The sequence below is a fragment of the Malurus melanocephalus genome, unplaced genomic scaffold (genome assembly GCF_030028575.1).
Source record: "Malurus melanocephalus ecotype Western Australia unplaced genomic scaffold, MMel_1.1 scaffold_123, whole genome shotgun sequence".
Taxonomy (NCBI): domain Eukaryota; kingdom Metazoa; phylum Chordata; class Aves; order Passeriformes; family Maluridae; genus Malurus; species Malurus melanocephalus.
Window position 1 is genome coordinate 14,170 of NW_026623355.1, and position 5,319 is coordinate 19,488.

General features: G+C 37.1%; 1 long non-coding RNA gene across 1 annotated transcript; it reads left to right on the forward strand.

Moving 5' to 3' along the window:
• The first annotated feature begins 495 nt into the window (after positions 1-495).
• On the forward strand, positions 496-5,100 carry LOC130576000 (uncharacterized). The gene is made up of 3 exons (XR_008965619.1): positions 496-1,746; positions 3,617-3,705; positions 4,966-5,100. It is a non-coding gene; the product is annotated as an uncharacterized LOC130576000 (long non-coding RNA).
• The last annotated feature ends 219 nt before the right edge of the window (positions 5,101-5,319 follow it).

A 5,319-nucleotide genomic window follows, 5' to 3' on the forward strand; every position in this document is an offset into this window, starting at 1 on the left:
GGGGCTTTTCAGTAGTAATCATGAACCCACTGAACTTGCTGACTGTCAACTGGATTTTCTGGTCGAGCTCAGACAGGGACACAGATAGGCGAGAGCCACATCACTGAGCTGGGTTTCTCCAACTGTGGAAGAGGGACACAGGAAAGGGAGCAAGACTGGGAGGTCTGAGCACCCTAGAGCATAACAGCCTGGTCTTCCACTTCTCCCTCAAATCCATCCAGTGTTCAGTCTGAGCTGTCACGTAATTATTCTTAATGTACTGATTTATATACAGCATGGGCCAAGCTGTTTAACATGAGTTTTTTGGAAACAGGTGCTTTGTGGCTGTTTAGACACAAATCTGAGCATGTGTGCAGGAGGGTGTATTTGGCAGGTGCTTAATGTSTAAAGAATTTGGGCACAGCCAATATTTAAATTGGCCACCAGTGTCTTTATTTTGGGATTGCCAGTTGCAGAGAGATCTTCACACCAGAGCATCTTTTATGTGTGGGCTGATTCTTGGGAACTATAATGATAACTTTATGTTGTGACCTTCTGTAGACTTGACTTGTCCTCTAAATCGATTTTCTTGGCATCAGAAGCAGCTTCATGGTTAATTAAGTTTTCTTTCATGCTTACAAACAATTTCGTAATGCCCGGTCAAGTTAAGATGCAGCAGAAAGTTGGATACAGGCAAAGTGAAGCAGTCCTAGTGTTTCTGCCTATGTGTCTGTGTCTTAATTTTTTTTTCTGAAGCCCAAATTGACCTTGTTTTSTGAAAGGTTTGCAAAGTGTTAACAGCAGCAAGATGCTTTTTCTGCAATATATTGTCATGGAAAATCAGCACAAGACCTTAACTCTGGTTAAGAGAAGAATTAGTAACCTGTTGTCTGAGGAAGTCTGGGAACTAAAAGTGACTTCATGTTATCATGCAAAGCAACTTTAGTGCTATGAAAGCCTGCCATAATTTCTTCCTATTATCTCCCTGTATCTTCAGAATTATTTTTTTCCTACTAAATGGAATTTTTCTTTTACTGTGTTCAGCAAGAGGGGAAAATAAACCTGGAAATTATCTGTGTTTGCAAATCCTCCAACACTTGTTCTTAAGTGTCTCTATAAAAAAAGTAAACATTTGACCTAATTTTTAAGGAGCTGAAAAACTTGGCTAAATGCCAGTGATTCTTGCTTTGTGTTCACTATATTGAAATGTCATAATGATCATGTGTGCTGGTTTCAATGGGAATTTTTGTATTTATCTTTGCTTTTACTTATCAACTTTGTATCTCAGTACTGCAGAAGCAATCTTGCAAAAAACTGGATGTACAGAAAAGACGTGTAGAAGGCAAAGGATGGGAGACCATGGGGTGTTCTACTGGAAGAAGTAGACACTAATTGATTTTACTGATCACATGGAGTGATTACATAATTGTTATTTTAATTTAGCTGAAAAAAAAGTTCTTCCAAAGCATAGTGTAGTGCAAAGTAGCCTTTATTTTTGCTCTCTGATTAAAATCTTACTGTCATGGTAATGCCACAGCTATGCTTTAAGGAGAAAGACATCTCTTTTCCAGAAAATATGAAATAGCAGTGATATGCTGCAACACACATCTTATACTGTGCTTCCTGAATTGCCTTATGATTGTTGAATGGACACCATTTACACACAGCAGTTTCAGGGCTTGCGTTTTCACTTCAAATCTTCACAAGGATCACATGAAAATAGAAGCAAATCTGTCTGGTGATGAGCCAATGCAAATAGATGTTTCAGTAAGTATTTTTACTTTACCACGTCAATGAGACGTTTGCATGGTTTATGAATGCTTCCAGTAATGGGCTATCTACAGCTCCCTTGGCTTACAGGTTTCTCTCAAGCAGTTTGAAAATTGCTGTGAACCTTTCCTTTGTGCTGACATGAAATTTCTGATGGAACCTTATTGAGGTTGCAGCTTTCTTTAACATATAAAAATGCACCAAAATTTTTGATAGTGTTGATGATTTGGGGTTTTTTTAGCAGTACTAAAAAGTAGTTCTATAAAGATTAAAAAGCAGTATTTAAAACATTTATAGAAATTAGGATATGTGTAGTTTCAGAGATTTATTCTGATCTGAGGTTATCCTTTAAAGCTGTCTTGCCTTTAAAAGATGGAGTTGGAGATTTTTTCCTTTAGAATTCCATATACAAGGAATTACCTACTGGCAGTCAGCTGTAGTTTGTTTCATGGAMGTCCCCTTGTCTCTCCCACAAACTTTTTTTTTTCAAATGCTCAAGGATCAGTTTTATGATTGATAGGACTTTTAATAAGTATATTGCAATGTTTGTTGTGCTTGGACTAAAATAAGAATCTGTCCACTTCTTACATGCTGAATTCTGTGTTACAAAATGAAATTATTGGAGATTTAATTATTAACTTTGTATATTCTTGGTCAGAAAAAGTCAGTCATGGTATATTGAAATAGAACTTTAAATTCTTTGCTTTCAGTGACTTTAAAAAGTTGCAAACAATGAAAAGAAGATCTTTGTCTTTTGCTTCTTTATTAATTGAAATTAATTTTGAAGCAGCATCATATTGGCTTTTCTAGCTAATAGAAATGCAGAAGTGCAGAATACTTTCCCAGCTCTAGATTATTTGTTCTTTATCATCCACAAAGGGAGATCAAACCCAGTAATTTAAAGCTTTTAAAGGGGGAATTAAATGATTTACTCTCAAATCTTGCCTTTTGTGAAAACAAGAATGAATATGCAGAACTGGTGATTTCTAAGTTACYCTGGTCTCAGATTCTGCGCTGAAAGTTTGTTTGGATCCACTGTGTTGTAACCACCTCAGTTTGTCAGAGCTTTTAGAAGTGTCCTGCTGGAATGCTACTATCTTTTCTCAATGTTTTATACATACACATTATCCTCTTCATTAATTTCATTTGCTGCCTTGTTGAATTGTGTAGGAACAYTTTTGACTTTTCTCACACTTACCTGTTCCTGCTGTCTTATCCATGAAGTATTTTGCTGAGGAGAGCAGAAGTTGTGTTTTAGGGATGGGGGTTATAATTGGCACTTTCCCATCATGTGTTTTTTGCTTATGTGATTTTTTTTTAACTRCAGAGATTTCCTATTCTATGGTCCACCAGGAATTGAAAAGACACTGGTAGCTTGTGCACTTGCTAATGAATGTAGCCAGGGTGATGGGAGAGGAACCTTTTTTATGAGAAATGGTGTCAAATGCCTGAGTGAATGGGTAACTTCTTAATTCTTCATAACTGAGAATATGAATAACAGCTTTGTTTATTATTTGAGCAGGTAAGGCTGAAATGTGCCACATGTTTTGTCTCAGTTGTAACTGATTTTCTGTGGTACAGAAGAAATTCTTTTTCATGTTTTGTCATGTTCTTCCACTGAAATGGGATTGTCAGTGTTTCCTTTTCCAGTGGGGTTTTTGGGAGCTTGAAATCTTGAGATCTATTGGGAAAACAAACAAGAATATTAGTAAAGCAAACAAGAAAATCTTGCAAAGTACCACCACCCCCTCAAAAAACCCCAAACCAACCAGTTCCAGTGCTCTTGCAACTGTAATGTTTTTCATGTATTTTCTCTTTCAAATAGCRCTGTTTTCCTGATATCAGTATTCCTGTGTTTTCATTGTAGGCCTACCAGATGCAGCCTTTAATTATTTTCCCTGATGAGACTGATGCTCTTGCTCCTGTGCGGTGCAGCAAACAAGACCAAGTTCATAGGTAGGACATGTGTTGTATGTCTGTAGAAGGTGCTTAATCTTCGTGAAAAGAACGCAACCTATTTAACGTGGTGTGACACATTAATTTAACATGAAAACTAGTAATTTAGTGCTAGTGAATTTCAGATGATTTTKAAATGAGAATTGAAAACARTTTCCTAAGTTTGAAATCAGCACAAGGTCTGTGTTATCTGTATTTAATGTCTTAAAATGAGTCTTTTGCAAATTAGTATCTCATCGTTGAAATCTTGTCCTTTCTGAGGGATCAGTGAAAAAGGTTATGTGGAACTGAAAAGAAGTTACTAAACTAATGAATGAAAATCATATTTTTCTGTTAGCTCTGTTGTAGCAACACTTCTGTCACTAATGGATGGCTTAACCTGTAGAGAGGTTGTGGTAATCAGAGTCATCAGCAGACTGGATTCTGTAGGTCCTGCTTTATGAAAACCTGGATGCTTTGCATGAGAATTCCACTTCAAATTCAACTTGCCAAATGAAGAGTTAAGAACTTCAACTCAACCTTASTGCTTATGTGGCAAGGCCCATCTTTATAACAAACCCCTGTAACAAGGCAGCGCCACAGAGCAGGGCAAGTCTCCATCAGCAGTGTCCAGCTTGGACACAAGACAGGGCTGTCTGGAGAGATTGCATTTATTGTGAAGGGCAGGCATGATACTGGATATATGTGCGTAAGATGATTTCAACAAGTAGTTAATTCTCTGATCAGTTTCAGTTTCACTTGACCAGTGATGGAAATGAGATGCTGCCAGACACCAGAATGTTTAAGAAAGATTGAGTATATGAATTAATTATCAAGTACTGCTGTAGCATCTTGAAGATGAAGAAAATGGTGTGCATTCAAGAATTCATTTTTGGTTACAAAAGCTTTGATCTAGGCTGGTGCTGGAGCAAATTAGATTGGGATCTGACATTCTTACTGGTACTTATTAACAGAGACTTGGACTAAGATGTAAAGTGCACTGCACAGGTGCAAGGATTGGGAACCTTCTAGTTCACTGGCAACAGCTAAACAAAAAATGAGTATGCAGCAATGAAAAAATTTTGGGATGGGGGTGGTGGTGGCACAACATAATGTGCAAAACTGAAACCCTGGTTTTGTGTTTTTTCTCTGGCTGTTGCTGATACCTCTTAACACCTTCTGGAAAAGAGGATCAAAGGCTTATTGGATTGATGGCTAGTAAAGTGCACTAAACAATGCATTTAGTGCAAACATTTGTCTCCAGTTTTTATCTGCTTCCAGGAACAGGAGATGAGGTGCCATGAAACAGATCTAATACAGGATTCCCCACTGTGGAAGACTTCTAGAAATCTGCCATAATTAATCAGGTAATACTTCAAAGGAAGTCTTGCTATGATCAAAGATAAATTTTCTGGATTAGTGGCAGTAGTTTGAGTTATACTTACTCTTCTTGGTAGTAACTGTAGCAATTTGGAATGGAGCGCTCAGACTGTTTTTCTCAAATGAACTGACAGAAAAGCAAATTTAATSAATTGAGACTGTCACCATGAAATTTTGCTAAATTTGAGAGAATTTGATGAAAAATCTAAGTAGGCAAGATTTTACTACAAATTTTTATCAGAATCATTAGATCTC